Genomic DNA, 22,781 nt, shown 5'->3' with positions numbered 1-22,781 from the left:
AGGGCAGGAGCTCACTGTGTTTAAGTTCCGAGGAAAAACTATATTAAGGCCTTCTCCTCAGGCCTCAACCAGAGCAGGCTTCATGGGTGTTCCACCCGTGCCTTCGCACAAAGCCCCACAGCAGAAGGATATAATTAGCAGCTTGAAATTCTTAATGATTTATATTTGAATTGTCGTTTTGTACGTGAAGCAGAAGAAACAATGGAGCGGGGCTTCCTAGGTGGCGCAGTGGTTGAGAATCTGCCTGCCAATGCAGGGGACACAAGTTCGATCCCTGCTCCAGGAAGATCCCACATGCTGTGAAGCAACTAAGTCCGTGCGCCACAACTACTGAGCCTGTGCTCTAGAGCCAGTGAGCCACAACAAGAGAAGCCACGGCAACGAGGAGCCCACCCACCACAACGAAGAGTAGCCCCCACTCACCGCAACTAAAGAAAGCCCATGCACAGCCAAAAAAAAAAAACCCAACAAAGCCAATTAAATAAATAAATAAATAAATTTATAAAAAAAAAAAAAGGAACAGTGGCGCATGTACCAGGGGCTTGGCGCCTTGGGCTCTTGTGTGATTCCACCTCCCTGTCTCTGTGAGACGGGGTGTTGGCCTCTTCCTCGCCTGCTCCTGCTCAGCTACCACTGCTGCCTTCCCCACTTCCGGGTGCCGGGTGTGGGTGTGGGTGCTGGAGTGTTGGGCTGGGGGGAAGGCACCTGGTACCTGCGAGGGTCTGCGCTCGTCTGGCACATTATCCTTGTGCTTTAGGAGTTATTCTGTATTAAGTAACAGATACAAAACACCATGACAAGTCAAGACAGAGACCGCTGAAGAAAGGGAAAAGCTTTTAAACTGCATTTTGAACAAAGGGCCTCACATTTTCATTGTGCACTGGGCCCCACAAATTACATTGCTGGCCCTACTTAAAACTATTGTATGCCCCAGCCTCTTATAAAAAAACAAGGCATGAAGATGAATATTTATCAGAAAATAGGAAGCTTTGACTAAAGCACAGAGGACTATTTGTTTGTCAAAGGCAAAAATGGTTCCCACTAATGCCAGAGAAATCTGCCTCAAGCACATTCTTACCAAGTCAGAGACATCTCTAAAACCTGCAGTGCTCCCTGCTCATAGGATACACTCCATGGCTGTAGCCCAGTCCTGGGCTCTCCATGAATAATCTACCCTCATCTTATCTTCTGAATTTCAGGTTTCGCTAGACCTTGATTGAAATTCATGCTTGCTTCCAACTCAATGCAGTTCACGCTTTCCCAGTTCTGTGCCTTTGCTTATGCCATTTTATATTTCAGAAATGCCATTTTACTCAGTCTTTGAAGCTGAACTATCACTTTTCTCCTAAATCTCCCAGCCTGTGCCCACCTCACAGTTTTTGCACGTGTTTCCTCTGCCCATATTGTTCTTTCTCTAGGTCTTATACAGTTAGAGTCGTCTTGTCACTCAGAGATGTCACCTCTCTGGAGGGGTCTACCTAAATATCTGCTCTAAATTAACCTTCACCCCATCCCATTCCTGTTCTGTTAATCTCATTGACAGCTTTTAAAATTAACTTTGTATATTTATTTTTTTACTAGTGTAATGATCATCTTTCCCCATGAGAATGGTACCTCTTTTGCCTTTTTCACTCTGTCTTTATGCCTTAAACCTTGCCTAGCATATATTTGTTGAATAAAGGAAGGGTTCTTCTCCCTCTTCCAAACACTAGAGCATAATGTAAGTTGTATTTTGCTTACATGTTTTCTCTCCTCTTTTATGCTATTAGCTTCTTGAGGGTGGGGAATGATTCATTCTTATCCCTCACAATGCCTAGGAGAGACCTAGGCTTCAGTGAGTCTTCATTGAATGCATATATACAAGTAAATGGTGCAGAGGCAGAGCATTTCTTTTCTCTTTCAGAACAACTGGACACCGCAGTAAGCCAGAGAGATCAAAACTAATTGCCGGAACGAGAAGTACATGCCATTTAGCATTCACTGCATCAGTACCAAGGACGGCCTTGGAAAGTGTGTAAACAACTAACAGCGCACAGTATCCAGAGTGACCTCTGTGTTCATCACAGTGCCATTCTCTTCAGGCAATTGGTTGCCTTTGGGATGAAAAGCTTCCCAAAATAGAGACCAGGGATGAGGTCTAGCTCTGATGGGAGGGAATCAGCTACAGGGCACCTTCTTTACCAGCATCAGGCCTCTGTGCTATTCTCTTAGCAAAACACTTTGTTTTCCATTATCAATAAAAATGGAGGTACTCACTCACAAATTATTTGGGGGATCTAGGGGGCGTGAAGAAGGTAAGATGCAGCATTAATCTAGAGAATGACAGGTTTGGGGCAGAAATGGGACCATTAAATCAAAATGGTGTACATAAGAAAGCAACTGTTCTGGTTGCTCTGGGCAAGGAGAACATGAGGCCTGCTAACCAGCTCAGCTAGGTTGAGCTGGGGCTCCTTAAGCTCTGTGAGAAAAGTCTGAAGCTGCAAAAGACCATCAGGCACTGGAGAACAGAGCAATTATGCACATGGCCAAGGGATTTGGAAATCAGGCAGAAAGAAAGGATATGCAATGTTCTGAAACTCATTTGTACAACGTCCTCTTCCCTTACTCCCAAGAAGCACTTCTTGCTGGTAAATGCTGAGCTTCAGGGCTCCCCCCATGGTCACTCCCACTGCTGGTGGTGAAATGAGGATGGCTCCCCTTCTCCCTCAACAGTGAAGAACCCCGGTGATGGGAAGCTTCTGTAATGCGAGCACAAGTGCTTTCACTCTTGGGAAGAATTAGGAATTCATAGAGGGTTTCTTAGAGGGGAGGAGTAGTGTGCGGCGCACAAAGGAAAACATAGCTATGCAAACTGCGGGATAAATGGGAATCATACTGTAGCCCCTAAGACCTGTCTGTCGGGGTCAGGTACCTTCTGAGGAAGCTGAGATTGGCTCCTGGTGCTGAGGGAGAAAGGTGTGATAGTGTTGGGTGGTGGAACTGGGTTTGGGGAGGTGACTTTAAGGAAATCCTACAGGCAAGGTCCTGGAAGTCTTGGTGGAGTGAGGGCTTATTTTAGTCTTCTCCCTGGGAAGGAAGTGCCTCTTGGGTGACAGGGCAGCATTTTTGGTCTCCTGTGGGATTTTCTCCTTCTCTGTGTCTTCAGTCCCCAAGTTGGCATTTTAGACAACTCTGCAGTGAGAGGGCTGTGGACAGAGGCCACAGCCTGAAGTCTTGTGTATAGGAATGCCTCACAGTAATCAGCCAGGTGGGGCCCTGGCCTGCAGACTGTATGACGGAGTGGAGAATGGTACTCAGAGAGGTCTGACAAATGGTGCTCGGGTGAAAACGCTATTGCTTTCCTTCTCTTTTCCACTATGGAGAAAATCATTCTTCTTACTTCTTGGAAGGAGGAAGTTCTGTGGAGCCTAAAATTAGACCACAGGCACATTTATCCCTGCAAAGGCATCCACTTCGGTGCTTGCTGCTATCTTTGACCTTGCCTTTCCATTCTTTATGACAGTACAGAACCAGAGTTTGCCGTTCGACTTGTTCAGTCTGGGCTCTAAGTTGTTTTTTCCCACTGGCTAGATGTTTCTGGTTAGTAAGTAAATTATTTATTTGTCAGATCAGTCACCCAGTAAAGCAGCACTTGCTTTCTAAGACTGATGACTCTAGCAAGCCAACAGTACCCAGGGGTTCCAGCTCCTGCCAAAACAAGGAATGGTTTAGAAGCTAAGGGAATTTGGCAAGTCCTATCAGCTGTACCTTCAAAATTATCTCCACTGTGTCTCCTTATCTCAGTTCTGTGCAGCCTGCATTACTTTTGTACAGACCTACTTTGGATTGCTGTAATAGCACCTCAACTGGCCTCCCAGTCCTACCCTCGATCCCCTCCAAGGCATTCTCCACTCAGAAGCTGTATAGGCATTGCAGTCGTTTCCTATTGCTGCTGTAGCAAATTGCCACAAACTTAGTCACTTAACAGAACATAAATTTATTCTCTTACAGTTCTGGAAATCAGAAGTCAGAAATCATTTTCATTGGGCTAAAATCGGGTGTTGGTAGGTTTGCATTCCTTCTAGAGACTCCAGGGGAGAAACTGTTTCTTTGCCTTTTCCAGTTTTAGAGGCTGCTTGCATTCCTAGGCTCATGGCCCCACGTCACTTCAACCTTTGCTTCCTTTGTCACATCTTCTTTTCTGAGTCTGTCTCTCCTGCCTCCCTCTTAAAACGATGTGATGACATTGGGCCCACTTGGATAGTACTCTCCCGGCCTCAATATCTTTATTACATCCACAACATCCCTTTTGCCATGTAAGGTAATCAGTTCACAGGTTCTGGGAATTCAGACGTGGACATCTTGTGGGGGAGGGGGTATGTGGACAGTATTATTCTGCCTACCACACACTTCATGCCTCTCAGCTGGCTAAGATCCATCCATGACGTCCCATTACAAATAAGACCAAATCTACATTTCAGCATATGGCTTGCAAGACCCTGCCCCCTTCTCCATTTCTCAAACCAGCCTTTTCTTGGCCCTCTGATCCTCTCACTCTGGCCTATGCCTGCTCCTCTTAAAACCTCAGGCCCTTTTCTTTTGAGGGTCTTAGTGGTGGTTGCTCTCTCTGGCTAGATTGTTGTTTGTTTGTTTTAATGTTTTTCCTTTTTTAAAAATAATTAATTAATTAATTAATTTATTTATTTATTGGCTGTGTTGGGTCTTCCTTGCTGTGCGTGGGCTTTCTCTAGTTGCAGCGAGTGGGGGCTACTCTTAGTTGCAATGCGTGGGCTTCTCACTACAGTGGCTTCTCTAGAGCCCACAGGCTATAGGCATGTGGGCTTCAGTAGTTGTGGCACGCAGGCTCAGTAGTTGTGGCTTGCAGGGTCTAGAACATAGGCTGAGTAGTTGCGGCACATGGGCTTAGTTGCTCCGCGGCATGTGGGATCTTCCTGGACCCATGTCCCCTGCATTGACAGGCAAATTCTTAACCACTGCACCACCAGGGAAGTCCCGGCTAGATTGTGCTTGTTCCAGATCCTCACATAGCTGTGTGTTCCCTTACTTTGGGTCTTTGACCAAATGTCACATCCTCTAAGAGATCTTTCCTGGGAAATCTTGTTAAAGGAGCCCTCACCCTGGTCACTAATATCCCAGAACTCCATGGTACATATCATGCTCTGTAGTAAGATCATTTATGTATTTTTCTTCTGTCTCACTAAAATGTAAGCTCAATGGGAGCAGGCAACATTTTGTTTTGTTTATCAACAGTATCACCAGTGCCTACTATGAAGCCTTGCAAATAGCTGGCATCCAACAACTATCTTTTCATTGAAAAGGATAGCGTGAGGATCTTAGGGAGAAGGTCAGCATAAAGCATCTCTCTCCCCTTTATATGCTATTGTCTTTTCCATTCGTATTTGATTTACAAGCGTCATAGTTGTCTAAGATTGGCAGGTATACAGCAGAAGAGTTTCCAGTTATGGAATCTACTGTTTATTTTAAGGAAGAAATCTAACATCAATTGTGTGGCTATTGGTAATTGAACTAGGACCTTTTGTTACTTAACACTCAAATGCCCCCTGCATGTCAAGCATTCTGGGTCCCACTTAACAGAAAAAGAAACTGAAGCTCATGTTAAATAACTTGCCTAAATTTACAAGGCTAGTGAGTAGTAGATTGGAATCTGAATACAGCTTGTCTGACACCATTACCAAAGCCAGTACCACTGCTATTGTACATACCTGCATATTACAGATAGTGTAGCCAATAGAAAAGAGCTTTTACTGTGGGCCTAGACTTAAATTCTGATACCACTTAATAGTTATGTATGTAACCTTGAGTAAGCGCCTTAGTCTTGGTGAAGTTCAACTTCTATATCTCATATCATTGTTATAAGAGTCAATGAAATAAGATGTGCCAAGTATCTAGCACAATGCCTGCAGTAAAGTAAATGCTTAACACATGGGAGATCTAAAATAATATCAATAGATATCTTCTACTCTAACTTCTTCTTAGAGGCATTTTTGCTTCTTTGTTTCCCTTTAATTTAAGAGAAGCTTGAGTAAGAAACTTGAAATAAATGCCCCTGGTCAATAGCTATATTTTCATCATCACTTCTTCCTGTCACAAATGTTCTCAAGCTCAAATTCACTGAAACAGGTTTCCCCATCAATAATGAATATTTTGTAACACTCAAAATCTTCCGGAAAGAGTGAAAATTTACCAGTGGTGAAATGCTGTTCTTTGGGGCAACAGCTCATTTAGGACATTGGAAGCCAAAGAATGAAACAATCTTCCAAGTGGGTTGGAGAAAATGTCCTAAGACCCAGCTGTGCTTCCTCCTAAAATTGTTTCCCTAGTGGAGTATTTTTGGAAAGCTACACTTTTCTTATCCCACCAGCAGGATTAATAAAACATATAACTTAAGCTCTCCCACTAACAATTTCTTTTCCAGATAATGCTTCATGTTGCCAGTTTAAAAGACAAATCTGTTAAAAAATGTTAATATAAGTATGTCATACCCTTGTTTAAAGCCTCCACTGAGTCCTTTGAGAATAAAGCCCAGACACCTTTCACTGTTCAATAAGTCTCTCTACCATCTTAGCCCAACTTACCTTGTAGAGCTCCATTTCTTGACACCATTCCCCATCCCATTTACTCCTGCCTCAATACACCCTCCACTTCATGGAGAAGGTGCTCTTAGTCACCCTTCACTCTCATACTGGGCGTTACGTGCAAGGACACGGACAGGTTTTTGTTCACAAGAGCACCATGAATGAAACCTGCATACTTTACAGATAAGAAGATAGTTCCTAACGTGGTTTAGATCTCACCAGCCCACGATTTGGATCGATTACATCTATGGGTAGTGAATATCTTTACAGGCAGCTGGGATGGTGTAGAGAGTGCCAGCAAAAGCAAAAAGCTTCAAAACCTGTATTTTAAGTGTCAGGTTATTGATTGATTACCAAGTAGCTACTCTATCTCTAAGAAAAGTTCAGTCATTTTTCAACAGAGTCAGCAATGATATCCTAGCTTTCCTGTGTAGAAGGTGTCCTGAGAGATACGCCTTAGTCCCAAATATTTACAACTCTTCCCTTTCATTTCAGTTAACTAACATTTGTAGGGCACCTACGCTGTGTAGGCACTTTCTTAAAGACAAGGACAAATAGGAGTATGGAGATGGAATAAATTAATTATGACCTGGAGATACTCAGAGGGTCTTATGAAGGAGGCTATATTTTGGCAAATGTAGATACCGGAGGGTAAGAGAGGCAAGCAGAAGACGGTGAGAGAAGTGGTCTAGGAGTTGGAGCGAAAGGGTGTTGTGGGGTAGAAGCAAGTGGAAGGGGCTGAATGGTGCCGAGGAAGCACTGAGGAATACTGTGGTCTATGGGGCGTGGGCCTGCAAGTTGGAATCATATTGTAGACACGCTTAATACCAGACTGAGGAGTTTGACTTTACTCTATGTATAATAAGAAATTGCTGAAACTTTTTGAACAGAGAAGTGACAGAATCTCTCATTACTTATAAAATATAAAGAAGAGTTAACTGCACGGTTAAGGGGAAACAGGTATTTACCATCTGTGTTCTTGGAAGAACACATTTCCTAATTTCTTTTTGAGAAAGTACTGTAAACTCAGAAGAGTGTGTTCCTGCACAAATATAACAAAAAAAGGACTGTGTTATCTGGAAGGCTACATTTTGTTCGTTTATGTTCCAGAGTTTACAAGAATGTCAATAGAATATTTGTGCGTGGTTAAGATTAATAATTTAGATGGAAAGTTTACAAGAACCTGTACAAAGGAAAAACTGTTTGAAAAATGCAGCTGAGTTCTAGCCAGAAAAGTGACATTGTGGTAAATTTATCAATCAATTTCAAAATTAGTGACCAGGATTAAATTTAGGAAAATCATATTTCATGGATTTGTAGGAGCACTCTGATCTTTTGAGTATACAACTGAGTTCTAGCTCAGCCAATTAGTGGCTGAGCAAGCTTAGAAAATATGCTTTCCTTTCTAAACCTCAGTTTCCTCATCTTTAGATGGGCATAATAATGTTAACCAGCTCAGTGGGTTGTTGAATTTAAAACTCTTTAAGTGCTTAACAGAGTCCCATTTTGTTTGTAATAAATTCTGTAATACTTTCTTCCCATTTTAAATAAAACTTGACAACAAAAAAGAATCATCTTTCACATTTCACTTACCTATTCTCTTAATTTAGTATTTCAAATTGTTTTTTTGTTTGTTTGTTTGGGGATTTTTTTGGATCACGACATCATTTAATAAAATTAGGATTGCAACATTGTAGGTATATTTCTTGTGTCTTTTTTTTTTTTTTTTAGCTCTATTGGAGTATAATTGCTTTACACTGTTGTGCTAGTTTCTGCTGTACAACAAAGTGAATCAGCTGTATTTATACATATATCCCCACATAAGTTTTATAAGCAATAGTTGATTCTTATTACTCATAAATTCCACATTTGCAAATTCATCTACTTGCTAAAATTGATTCATAAAACCCAAATCAATCCTTGTAAGCACTTCCATGGTCATTCATGGATGTGCTTAAAGTTGCAAAAGATTTGAGTTGTCTAGCCCATGTCCCCAGCTGAGGCCGAACAAAGCAGTGCTCTATTTTCTTATTTCAGCTCTTATTCTATAATCCTTTTTGTGGTCTATTTAGTGCCAGGTTTTTATATTTTTCTGGGTTTTTTTTTTTGTTGGTGGTGATTTTGCTCTTAATGGCCTCCGATGGCAGTGTTGAATTTTTGGCTAGTGTTCTTAAATGCAGGAAGGCTGTGATGTGCCCCATGGAGAAAATATTTGCATATCTTGTTTTATTGCATTTCACTTTATTGTTTCATAGATGCTGCATTTCCTTCCTATAAATTGAAGGTTTGTGGCAACCCTGCATTGAGGTGCCAAGTCTATCAGTGCCATTTTCCAACAGCATTTGCTCACTTCCTGTCTCATTTTGGTAATTCTCACGATATTTCAAACTTTTTCATCATTACTATATTTGTTGCAGTGATCTGTGATTGGGGGTCTTTGTGATCAGAGATCTTTGCTATTACTATTGTAATTATTTGGGGGCTCCATGAACTGTGCCCATAGAAGATGGTAAACCTAATGGATAAGTATTGTATTGTGTTCTGCTTCACCAACAGCTGTTCTCCCCATCCTCCCAGCTCTCTCCCTCTCCTTGGGCCTCCCTATTCCCTGAGACACAACAGTATTGAAATTAGGCCAATTAACAATCCTACGATGGCTTCTAAATGTTCAAGTGAAAGGAAGAGTCACACATCTCTCACTTTAAATCAAAAGCTAGAAATGATTAAGCTTAATGAGGAAGGCATGCTGAAAGTCAAGACAGCTAGGCCTCTTGCACCAAACAGTTAACCAGGTTGTGAATGCAAAGGAAAAGTTCTTGAAGGAAGTCCAAAAGTGTTACTGCAGTGAATACATGAGTGATAAGAAAGTGAAACAGCCTTATGCCGATATGGAGAAAGTTTTAGTCGTCTGAATGAAAATCAAACAAGAACGACATTTCCTTAAGCCAAAGCCTTACCCAGAGCAAAGCCCTAGCTTTCTTGAATTCTATGAAGACTGAGAGAAGTGAGGAAGCTACAGAACAGTCTGGAGCTAGCAGAGGTCGGTTCAAGAGGTTGACGGAAGGAAGCCATCTCTGTAATATAAAATTTCAAGGTGAAGTAGCAGATTCTGATGTAGAAGCTGCAACAAATTATCCAGAAGATCTACCTAAAATCATTAATGATGGTGGCTACACTAAACAATAGATTTTCAATGTAGATGAAACAGCCATCTATTGGAAGATGTCATCTAGGACTTCCATAGCTAGAGAGGAGAACTCAGTGTCTGGCTTCCAGCTTCAAAGGACAAGCTAACTCTTTTGTCAGGAGCTAGTGAAGCTGGTGACTTGAAGTCAGTGCTCATTTACCATTCTGAAAATCCGAGGGCCCTGAAGAATTATGCTAAATCTACCCAGCCTGTGCTTTATAAATGGAATAACAAAGCCTGAATGAAAGTATATCTGTTGGCAACACGGTTTATTGATTATTTTAAGCCCACTGTTGAGACCTACTGCTCAGAAAGAAAGATTCCTTTCAAAATACTTACTGCTCATTGACAATGCAGCTGGTTACCCAAGAGTGCTGATGGAGATGTACAGTGAGACTGATGTTGTTTTCATGCCTGCTAACACAACATCCTTTCTTCAGCCTATGAATCAGAGAAATTTAGACTTTCAAGTCTTATTATTTAAAAAATACATTTCATAAGGTTATAACTAGCATAGATAGTAATTTCTCTGATGGATCTGGGCAAAGTAAATTGAAAACCTTCCGGAAAGGATTCACCATTCTAAATACCATTAAGAACATTCATGATTCATGGGAAAAGGTCAAAATATCAACATTAACAGGAGCTTGGAAAAAGCTGATTCCAACCCTCATAGATGACCTTGAGGGGTTCAAGACTTCAGTAGAGGAAGTAATTGCAGATGTGGTGGAAATAGCAAGAAAACTAGAATTAGAAGTGGAGCTTGAAGATGTGACTGAATTGCTGCAATCTCATGATAAAACTTCCACTGATGAGGAGTTGCTTCTTATGAATGAGCTAAGAAAGCGGTTTGTTGAAATGGAATCTACTCCTGATGAAGATGCTGTGAAGATTGTTAAAAAAACAAAGGATTTAGAATATTACATAAACTTAGTTGATAAAGTAGTGGTGGAATTTGAGAGAATTGACAATTTTGAAAGAAGTTCATGGGTAAAATGCTATTAAACAGCACTGCATGCTACAGAGAAATCGTTCATGAAAGAAACAGTCAATTGATGCAGCAAACTTCATTACTGTCTTATTTTAAGAAATTGTCACAGCCACTCCAGCCTTCAGCAACCACCACCCTGATCAATCAGCAGCCCTCAAAATATAGGAAAAACCCTTCACCAGCAAAAAGATTATGACTCACTAAAGGCTCAGGTGATGTTTAGCAATTTTTAGCAATAAAATATTTTATAATTAAAGTTATGTACCTTTTTGGACATAATGCTGTTGCACAATTAGTAGACTACAGGATAATGTAAACATAACTTTTTTATGCCCTCAGAAACCAAAAAACTCATGTAACTCACTTTATTGGGATATTCACTTTATTGCAGTGGTTTGGAACTGAATCCGCAGCATCTCTGAGGCATGTCTGTATCTGTGTTAGTTGTTTCTTTCAAGCATTGAGTTATAGGGCTGTAGGCCATGAATTCAATGTTAATGAATCAACCATATATATATATATAATATATATCTTATATATAAAATAAGATATATTTAAACAAACCCACACAAAAAAAGTTATGTATTGAATGGTTGATGAAAATGTGACCAGAGGCCTGCAGGAACCTAGCCCTGTGTTTCCACTAGGAGCAGTGGTTCACTATTGAGTAATTCAATGTTTGCAGTGACTTCATAGAACATAACTACTGAGACTAATAAGAGCAGACTGTATTTTTGAAAGTTGTCCTTATAACAATGACTATAATAGGTGGTGTGTTAGTTGTTTAACCGGTAAGTACAAACTATAAGAATATGTATCCTTGTAAGTATATAAATATTATTTTAAATTTCTGGCAATGTGTTATTTCTTGGTAGTTTCATGTGGCCCAACTGTAATAATTTCATTTGCTTTTGACTTTATAGCTCTTCATTATAGTCTCCTAAGTTTATATATCAATTTTGTGAAAAATCAACTAAAACAAAATGTCAGAAACTAGTGTTTTCAGTATTTTATTCCCTGGATGCTTGTTTCAGTCTACTTTTAAGACTCAGTAATCTTCAGTTACATTTTTGTGTTTTTTTTCAATTGGTTGAGCTTTTTTAAGTAATGATCACAAGATAACATGATCATTGTAGTGTTTATAGAAATCAAATGCATCTTTTAATTGTAGGGAGAATGACATTCTTAGTGAACCAGGAAAGGCTGTGCCTAGGTTCTTCTTGTGAAAACTCCAACATAAAAGTCTAAGGACTGTGTGTTCATAAATCAGTAGGAAGTCTGACTCTAATACCATGTTGTAATATAGATTTCCTTTCATCTCAGGCAGTTTAATACTTTAGAAATGATCTATAGAGAAAAGTTTTTTTTTTCCAGAATTCATTTTTATTTTAACAATGTTCCTTGAAAATAAATTCTTTAATTTAATTTTTCTTAGTTATTTTCTAGGCTTTATGTTCTTTTAATTTGTTCTTGGAAAATTTAAAGAATTTTTGGATACCACACTCTATATAATAGCCCGCCATGTTCATAAAGACAATTGAAATGTTAAGTAATAAACTTTGCCATTTAAACTATTGGCCTTTCACAGTCAATTAGAAAAATAAAAAACACATTATCCGAATCAATTAAGACCTTAGTATCCATGGTATGTACAGCTCAGAGACTGAGATGCAAGAAGATAATAGAATTTCTATTTTTAGACCTTTAGCTAAAAATCTAACAAATTAAGCTTTATGAATATTGAATACATAGCTTGTCCCTGGCATCGTCATGTAGCCTGTATTTCAGACAGTTACAGGTTAGGAACCTCTACCCAAGGCTTCACCTCCCCAGGCTTTGGCTGCACACCACAGCTGTGTGTGCACTTTCAGCCTGCTGCAGTGTTAAGTTAGTATGTGAGTAAAAGCATTCAGAAATTATATTACCTTCTATTTTAAAATTTCTTACAATACTTTCTAAAGATGTGGAGCAGTGATCTTGAAAATCTACACAACACAGAGGTATGCTGGTTATGTTACAGAAAGTTAACATGTCAAATTTAAGATTAATTGTACATTGTTTTCTTTATTTAAAAAAAAAAACCCAAAACCCCTCACTTTGCCAGGCTTGCTGACCTTTTTCTGTGATGACAAGTAGCTACCAGTAGTGTGTTATCTAGCAGATATTTGAAAAAATAAGCAGACTTGATGTGCCCCTTCAAGGTAAAGGTCACTTTTTAATAATGGATGAGAAAGGAAATGCTTTTGAAAGAAACTCATGTTATGAAAAAAGCATTTCGAGAATGTTTCTCTCATTAATGATTTAGTTGCCATAAACAGTTGGGTTTCACCTATAAAAACTCATCTCCACGTTGAAATTTCAAAATCTTCCAAATAAGACGTTCCAAATCCATTTGTTAAAAACAGTAAACAGCAACACTGCCCAGTTAGTTTGCATGGATGAGTGACTGATATCAGGGAAGATGGAAATTTACTAGCCAAATGTAAAGGAAAATTTTTTGCATAGTTGGTGGATGGGATTGGAAAATGAGCACCTTGAATTTAGGAAGTGCAGCCAATAAGGCACTTCTTCCATTTGGATTGCTTCTATCTTTGTAAAGTGTACATTTAAGTTATGACAGTCACTAAAACTGTGAATGAAAATAAACAGAATTCTGAGCTAGGCCTTCTAATTCCTGTCTCACAAAATGTTAAACCAAGATTTTTTAAAAATGAGGTATGTTAAATAAGGTGGTCTCAATAATATTTTTAACATAAGAGAAAACATAATGGGTCATTTGAATCTTTAACAAGTAAAACAAATTTTAATGTTTATTTTTCATCTCATCCTTTTAAATTTATATTTTTGTGCAAGTTCAATAGTATCACTATGTTATCAGATCAGCATATGAATGAGATTTATTTTAAAAAATCCCATACACTGAGGATGTGTGTTAAAATTTTTCTGAAAGATTTATGTAATAAACAAGTTCAGGGATCACTAATCTAAACTAACTATTCAAAGAGTAGAAAATTAAAATACATTAGAGAGGTTGGATATACTTTTTACTTCTTTTTTTTTTTTAATTTTCCCAAAGAGCAGTGTTTAAGAAAAATCTACCATCTATTATTTGTGTTTTTTAAAAAATAAAAGATAATACTAGAAAATTAGGAGGGATGTAATTGCAGAAGAAAGGATAAATCATTAAATTGGAAAAAAAAATTACTTATTAACAACTTAATACATTGTCCTTTAAGGGGGTTCCCTGGTGATCTAGTGGTTAGGATTCTGTGTTCTCACTGCCATGGCTCGGGTTCACTCCCGGCCGGGGAACTGAGATCCCACAAGCAGTCTGACACAACCAAAAAAAAAAAAAAAAATTTTTTTTTTTTTTTTTCTGCTGTGGGCTCTGAATACTACCATGGAGCAGTACTGGTCTGTATACCCTGAGCCCCTAATTCTCACAATTTTCCTTTTTCCAAATGTAATACATCGTGTCCCTTGTACTTTTTCTAAATTCTTTTTTTTTTTAATACTATATGAATTTTTACCTTTCCTGTGACAGTTATCCTCTTTCTTCCTGGCTTCCTGCGTATAGGGCTCAGGTAAAGCACCCCTGGTGCTGTCCTTACTAAAACAACGACTTCGCAGTGACCAGGGGGTGAGCATTTTTGCATTTTCCATTTTAGTTTTGCTTTCTGGATGCTTATGGCCCACTCTAACCCCTGACATTTTTAGTTTCATACAAACATACATTTGGCTCCTCTTCCCTCGGTATACATTTGTCCCTACCCACCAACTACTTCTTCAAATTATAAAAGACATTTGAATTCTAAGCCTACCTTTTGTGATACTAGACGTCCTTGCATCTGTGGCTCCAATCTTATTAATCAAACTTTCTATTCCTGTTTTCTTGATTTTTATTGAAAATGTCAAGTTACAGATTTTCAGAAACAAACCCTTAAACCTCATTATTTACTTCCAATACTGGGAGAGAATATTGATGAAAATTCTGTGTATAATTTTCCAACTAATCTTTTTTCATTAGTCATTCGATGTGTATGTTAAAAGAAAAAAAGACCCAACAAAACAAAACTGTACTAAAATATCTACAAAGTTCTATAAAACACATAGCATTTTGTATCACCAGTGCCATCTCTTAGTCATAGGAAATGAGGTACATTGAAAGAAGCTTCCATGAAAACAAAATCTGTTAAAATTATGCTAGATTAATCACAATGTCAACAAAGAAAATATTTGTTGTGCTTTCATGTTTACTGTGTGGCCTAAGCTTGTGCCCTTTGAAATGTTATGTAACAGAGGTTATCAATCTACACACATGTGCCAAGACTCTCAATACACAAGATCACTCAGTGGGAGCAGTCAGGGTCAACCCTAGATGAAATTCATGTTTGGTGCACTCCCTGTCCCCTAAAAAAATACCCTCTTTCCATTTGTTAGTCAATAACTTCCTTCCTGCCCTCTCACCCCACATCACTGTATGGTTCACAGACTTGTTGGGGTGCCTCGTGCAGCACTAAGTTCCCAGCAGGAAATTCCTCTCTCACCTCCTGCTCTCTCTTATAAGGAAGTGAATCAAAGGAGACTTGACATTCACCTTTAAAAGTTGTTGGCTTCTGGTATGCAGCAACAGCAAACTGACTAAATCCAGCAGGCTATAGTATAGAAAGAATTCTCCAGGAAAAAAAAAAGGACAAAATTGGAGATTGAAATTATGCTTGGTTAGAAAAGCATTGGCATTCTGAAGTTGTATCAAAGAAGGTTCATAAAATAGAAGAAAAAGTGAAAGCACATTTGGGGGGAAGGAGTGAAACTAGCAATGAGGTGGCAAGTGAGGGGACATCTTTCCTTTCCTTGTCTGTAGGTGATGAACTCCTGCCTTTAGAAGGAGTGAGAGATGTAATATTTTCTCTCATGGATAGAGATGGTCAGAAAATTGTGTCAGGCCACAACCTAAAATGATGACCCAGATCTCTACAAAGCTTCCTGATGTTTGGCAGTCCGGAGAAGCTTGTGTATCTTTTTTTAGAATAACATTTTTTATGTGTGTAAATCAAAATACTTAGGATTACAAAGAAAACCAAGTATACTGAAATAGCATTATCAAAATATTAAAGAAAAATGTGTGATATGATAGCATCTGCTTTTTTAATAACATGTTAAACAACAGGATCTGGTAATGGGACTAATTGCTACCTCAATTTTGAAATAGTGATGAATACAAACTATATTTTAATATATGAATAATAACTATAATATGACACAAATTATCTGTAATTTCTGTCATTAAAAAATTGACAGAACAGTTAATTTTATGGTGGTTTGTTTCCTATTTTATAATTGAGGAAAAATTTTACATTTCAGTTAGAAATTAGTGAAAATAAAGATGTAAATTTTTTCTCATCCAAGTCCAAGAACCTTTTAATATTATATTCTTGGGAGTCCTTGAACTCCAAGTTAAGAACTTTCATAGCTAGCAGCAGGAGAGGTTGCTCAAGGAACTGTAAAGGAGGGTGAGATAGAAGATATAAGACTGGTGAAAACAGTGTAGGGTAACAGGAAGAAGTTTGGAATAGCAGTTGAATATCTAAGGTATTTTTGAAATCCATTTTCTTTCCTGATTCTTAGTGCCATCAGCCAAATTCAGCTTATCTTTTGCCCTAATTAATGCAAGGCTTCCTAGCTCATCCTACAGCCCAGCACCTCCCCACAGTCCTAAGGAATAGCTTCATTTATCTTTCAGTTATGCCTCTGGGGTTCAAAACCACTCAGTGGTTCTTTGTTGCCACCCACATAGGGTACAGCTCTTTACTGCGAATTAAAGGTTTGTTAGTATTTGGCTTTGGTCTATCTTTACAGTCTAAGTCTCCGTTAGTCTTCTCCATATACCCCATGATGCAATCAGATTGATCCACTATGGTTCCTTGGTTGGATCTCAACATATTCCTATATAGCCTTTCCTCAATCTGTTGCTTCCATCTTAAATTTTCTTTCCCACATTATATGTGCAGAAATATTGCCCATGCTAAAAGCTTAAGTTCAGTCACCACCCATTATAAGAGTAGGAACGTTGTCTTATTCAACTTGGTTTCTAGACTAATGTTAGCTGTATCCCTTGCACACAGAAAGATGATTAATAAGAGCACTTAACATTAAAGGACAAGAAGACTAAACATGGGATATTGGGGAAGTCCAAGATTATAGATTTTAAAATTTAGGATGGGATTTGAGGTAGTGTGATTCAGCAGCAGGTCTAAAAGAGTGAGAGACAGAATTCTGATATCTGAGTGTAAGAGGGAGGGAATTGATCAGTTATCAGTTGAAGATCTTATCTCATGTTACTTGGATTAATCCGTGTTCATTTTATTTGGCTGTATTGCTTTATCTTGTTCCTGTTATCATCCTCTCCCCAGCAATGAAAAAGAGGAGGATGGTGCTATAAGATGAGGTCCTGCTTACTGGCTGGCAGCTATGGGGATGGCAGGTCTAGAGAGTACCCTTTATGGGCTCTCTTTTTTAAAGGTTCCATCTTACGTGGTTTTGACCCCCAGCTTTCCATTGCTTAAATGTTGCCTGCCTTTAACCTGTATGAGATTCTGGATAGGAATTCTCATGCTAACCAACTCCAGCTTTCCAGCTCCCATAGCACCCATTACAGAGCAAGGCGATCTCGTGGCTGCTGATATAAGATCTGATGAATTCTCTGTTCCCTATAAATTATTCAAAAGCAATTTCAACTTACCAGAAATGAATTTCCATTTCTATAAAAAAGGCAAATTTTGGTCATTTTCACCTTAAAATAACCTAATGATACTCAAAACTAAGTAGATAGATTCAGAATATTTCTCAAGAAATTTGTCCTTTGAAGGCTAAACTGACCTAAATTCATATCCCTTTACCAGATTCAAATGCAACTTGATATCTGTTAGATGAAAGAGCTGGGAGAGAATTAATATTAAACTGACCTTGGGTTCTCTCAATTTCTGATGAAAAGTTTCAAGTTGCAAATGTTCCTTCTGTGCTTTCAGAACACATTTTTCATAGCTAGAGCAGGCACTCCATTTGCAAGCTTTTTATTTTAGAATTTCTTGGGTAGAATTTTGTGCAACTCATTCACTATTATAATTCCTTGCAATATAACTGACACATCTGACCACCACACAAAATGGCAGTGAGTACAAAGAGATTTGGGGACTATAGCCTAGTTTGCTTTGTCATCGTGTTTGGCCCAAGGAAACAGGAGATGGCAGGTCCGTGCCACTATGCAATATTTAGGACAAGGATGACTCAGTTTAAATGGAAACATTATCTTAGTTCTGAAGTGAAAGGGCAGATCTGCAAGCAAATACCGTCCACGTAAATGATGATGGCAAATGTATCCCAAAGAGAAAAATGCAAATGGTATATGTACTTCATGAATAATTTGTCTTAATTGTCCAGCCTTATATCCCAAGAATTCCTTGTGAAGAACAAATACACAAACTTCGACTGATTCTCCTTTTGCCAATTTAGCAGACCTTGTACTGAAATAAGGAGATAAGTGTATGCCGAGGAAAAATAACATATTATGGAGCCATAAAATAATTTCCACCCTGATGAAGCCTCTGACATTTTGGTTAAAACATTTGAAGAGTGTGAATAGAGGTCAAACAGTCTTTAAGCAAGGGTTATTGGGCTTCTGAAAGATCTCAAAGGCCCTGCTGCTATAACTGCTGCTACTGTTATGCATTATGGCCTGCTAGAGAAATCTGTGGAAGAGAGAAGTCATGTGCTTTCTCTTCAAATTTTCGATGATGAAAAATAAGAAAGAAATCAAGCATTAACTGCATTGGGCTGAATCAGGCATCTGGATATATCCTGCTTTTGGCTTGTTTATTGGGGTTAGGTCAGTGGAAGGATTAGTAAAAACAAACAAATGAACAAACAAATAAAAAACCTCAGAATACCTAATTGCAGATGGGAGGTGGGTAGGTAAGAAGTCTAAATTTACTCTTGCTTTTTTGGCCATGTTATGGCACGCAGGCTTAGTTGCTCTGCAGCATGTGAAATCTCCCCGGACCAGGGATCAAACTCATGTCCCCTGCATTGGCAGGCCGATTCTTAACCACTGCGCCACCTAGGAAGTCCCCATAATTTTCTAAATTGAATATAAAGTTACCAGTGGACATGAGGAACATACCCTTTTTCTTCACCATTCCAAATGCATTTGCTGTGTCCTCAGTGCTGTGTGCTGCAGGAGTTGAAATCACATCCTCCCAGCCCACAGTTTCACTAAAGGAACTTTCTTTCCACTGTGTCCCTGAGAACAGGGTGAGGTAAGAGTTCAGTGCTCCTGAGATTTAGAGAGAGCACATTATTGCCCACAAAATTACACCATCCACAGGAAAACTAATACTAAACCCTTGAAGAAAGCCTAATGTCCTTTGTTTAATCAATTCCAGAAAGAAGAGTGCTCCTTTATATATTATAGATTTAAAAAATCACAAATTATCAAAGGCCTCTGTCTCTTTAATAAAGGGAACTATTAAAGATCTCTTTAAAACTCCCTAATGTTTCACAGGGGTTTTGGCCATGCATTAATCTTCCCTTTTTCTCTCAGAGGTGTTTTAGCCTCTTCCTACTTTGAAGAACTGAGCCTGTGCTAGGAGAAAGTTTAAGGCCATACTATTTGCAGAGCCGAAGCACTGGGAAAATGGAAATTCTTCAGAGCATAGGTTCTCAACTTCAGTGTGTATAACATTCACCGTGTGTGTGTGTGTGTGTGTGTGTATACTTATTTTAATCTATATTTCTGAGCCCTATCCCATAAATCCATATTTGGAAGACCAGATATGATGCCCAGGGGTAACTGATAAGTGCCGGAGTGATTTTAATTTGTGGTTTTCAGACCACAATTTGGGAAACACTGAGATGGAGATAAGCAGGCTATTTTAAAAGTTCTTTTAAGTACCTGCAGTTTGTATTTGGTGCCCTCAGTTTATGCCTTTAGTGAGTCTTTTCCGCTCCCTGTGATGCCAGCCTCCTGCCCGACACTTCCCCAAAGACCAGGGCCACACGGCTGGACTCAGTTGTTCGCATGACTTACACTAGGGAAAGGAGACACGCCTGACATGTACCAGGATATTCCCTCTCCTTTCCCTCACTTATTTTTTTTTATTTTTTTCAGATCTTTATTGAAGTATGATTGCTTTAAAAATATGGAATGCTTCACGAATTTGCATGTCATCCTTGTGTAGGGGCCATGCTAATGTTCTCTGTCTCATTACAGTTTTAGTACATGTGCTGACGAAGTGAGCATTCCTTCCCCCCGTTTAAACCTCACTGCCTTCAGTATTTTTTCATTACACCAGGCAGCAAGTGCTTAAGAACCAGCGGGATAAACTACCTAATGTTTATTAAGGTTATAATGATTGACAACCACTTAATGCTCCCTCCTCAGGTCCTTTGTACTAGCTGTTTCCTCTACTGAAATCATTCCCCCAGATCTTTTTCTCTTAAATTTCATCTTCTCAGACAAGCTTCCTTAACGATTCCTTAAAAATAGCCTCCCAGCCGCACCCTTCCTCCCAGCCACTCTCAAATCCAGATACTTATCAGCATCTGAAATTATCTTGTTTATTTTCTGTCTCTTCCCACAGTAAAGCAAAACTCCATGAGAGCTGTTGGCCTGGTCTATTATTTTTACAGCTCTGTCTCTGACATACAGTAAGGTTTCAATAACTATTTTGCCAATAACTGAATGGATATGAATTTCTCCCAGGAATATCTTTTGGAAGTGGATATGGCATGATGGCCTCGCCTTTGTCCCTGGGAACTCCTGGTACTGGGAAGGAAACTGCTTTGGGAAGCTGGCTTTCTTCTAATTTATAATCTGAACATATACCTGGCAAGGGGGATTTTGTTGTAGGAGAAAAAGCAGAAGGTGGTGGGAGAAAATCAGGAGGGGGAAAGGGAAGGGGTGGATTTCTTCTCATTTTAAATGTCCTTTTTTATTGAGTATTTTTAATACTGGATAAATAGCCCCGACAGGATATCATCCTAAGAATGTGGTCATATCATGGCAGACAACCTTCCCTACGTATCCTTACATTTTCCTAAACCAGAGCTAGCTGCTTAGTGCCATTGCATGGCCTTCCTAGTGGACGTTACCCAAAGTTTGAGGCTGGTAACTAGTAAAAACAGGAGGTTCCCAGGTGAATATCAACAACCTGGTTTAAACGCTGGATCTTCTCTTATAAATTATATCATCTTTAATCCTCATTTTCCTACTTTGGAAAAGGAGGAAGTTGGTCTAAATTATTTGTCTCTTCCTACATCAACAAGAATTTTATGATTCAAATTGCTCTGCCAGGTGGGCTCTGAGAAACCATTTGTGAGTAAGCTGCGCCACCTACTGGGGATCTCTTAAAATACAAAGTGAGGTTCCAATGAAGTATTGAAACTTGGAGTTGAATTTATTTGAGATTTTATTGGAAACTTGGAAATCCTCTATTATACTGACCACATATATTGACTCCTTCCCTGCATTCTGAATGCCACGAGCATTCTTCCATTGATGAGGGGTTTATTTGTTCCATCCCTGTGAAGTCAGCGAATGACTCCCACAAACCTTACTTAATAGTTTTTTCTGTTCACCTCGCTTTTAGAGTAGCTGAACGAGGTGTGAGGTGTGAACCTGGGAAATGGATCAGGGACTGAGGTTTCCAGGGGTGCAGGTGGTTTGCAGGTAGGCACAAAACTGGGGACTGAAGCACTGGGAAGGAAGTTTGGAGTAGTCAGAAAGATAGAAATATCCTTTTTAGATAAGACATGAGTTTGAATCTGTACTCACTTATCAGCTACATGACCACAGGCAGATTATTAGATTAAGATAAAATGGGTGAAGGGGATGGAATCTAGCAGTTGAAACTATGTGCCAGACCCTGTAATTATTGATTTACATATGATACTTAATTTAATCACATAAGAGCCTTATGAGGTAGACATTATCATGTGCCATTGAATGTTGGTGGCCCACTGCTTCTCTCGTCCTATGCTGTCTTCCTGGATAATTGAGGCATGATCATAATTTCAACATCCACATGTATAGCAGAAGCAGACACCTGATTGCAGTGGGTTAGGAAAGAAAATGAAGGAAGGTAGTGTTAGACAACTCTTCCCAAGAATTTGCCTTAGAAAAGGAGACGAGAGATAGAAAGTCACAAAAAAATATGCATGCAAGAGTTTTCTCTCCTCCGCCGAGGATATAATAGACAAATAAGCTTTTAGATTGGGAAAAAGTGGGTTCAAAGACAGAGGCAAGGCCAGTCCAGGCAAGGCCAGTCATACAGTCACAGCAAGGGAGATCCACTCCCCCACGAAGAGGCTTGTGTCTAGCGGGCAATTACCTCACAGCAGCATTCAACTCCTCTGACTACTCCCACCCTTTGAAACACTTTCATGTCTGGGCTCTGGAAACAGAAAACTCCTTTTGGTTTTCTTTTTGGCTCATTGGCTGTGCGTGTTTAACCTCTAATACTGGATCCTCCTCCCCGTGCCAGACTTCAGACTGGCTCTGTCCTTATCCCAATGGCTTTGACCTCAGCTCTCTTCTCTTGCAATCTACATTCTTCTCAGGTGACCTCATGACATACAGTGCCAACTCTACATGCAAATGATTTTATAATATAGCTGAACCTCCTGCCAGATCTCTCCTCAGAGCTCCCGCGTTCCGTCTCCTCCACAAGGTCACTGGGATAGCTGCGGGCGTAGCACATTTTGGTAATAAGCAGGACCATAAGGTGCGGTCAGAAATCAACTGCATTGTTTCCTTCTACTGTCTGTTCAAGCCCGTTCTGTGGGCCTGGTTTTCTTCTGCTTCTTGGGTCAGTTCTAGGGCAAATCCTTTTTCTGATAACTCTTTGTTTACTAAAAGTCATAATATAGAATTATTCTAAGATTGGGGGCTGTAGAGCTAGACTGAAGCCCGTTCTCTATTCTACGTCACTCCGCCTCCACTTAGGTTTAG

At 39.3% G+C, this 22,781-nt stretch overlaps 1 non-coding gene across 1 annotated transcript; it reads right to left on the bottom strand.

Annotated features, from left to right (window-relative positions):
* Window positions 1–19,965: 19,965 nt before the first annotated feature.
* Window positions 19,966–20,072, bottom strand: LOC130842614 (U6 spliceosomal RNA). Its single transcript, XR_009050493.1, has one exon. It is a non-coding gene; the product is annotated as a U6 spliceosomal RNA (small nuclear RNA).
* Window positions 20,073–22,781: the final 2,709 nt, after the last annotated feature.

This window comes from Hippopotamus amphibius, chromosome 1 (assembly GCF_030028045.1).
Source record: "Hippopotamus amphibius kiboko isolate mHipAmp2 chromosome 1, mHipAmp2.hap2, whole genome shotgun sequence".
Lineage (NCBI taxonomy): Eukaryota > Metazoa > Chordata > Mammalia > Artiodactyla > Hippopotamidae > Hippopotamus > Hippopotamus amphibius.
This window is presented reverse-complemented; position numbering and strand designations above follow the sequence as displayed.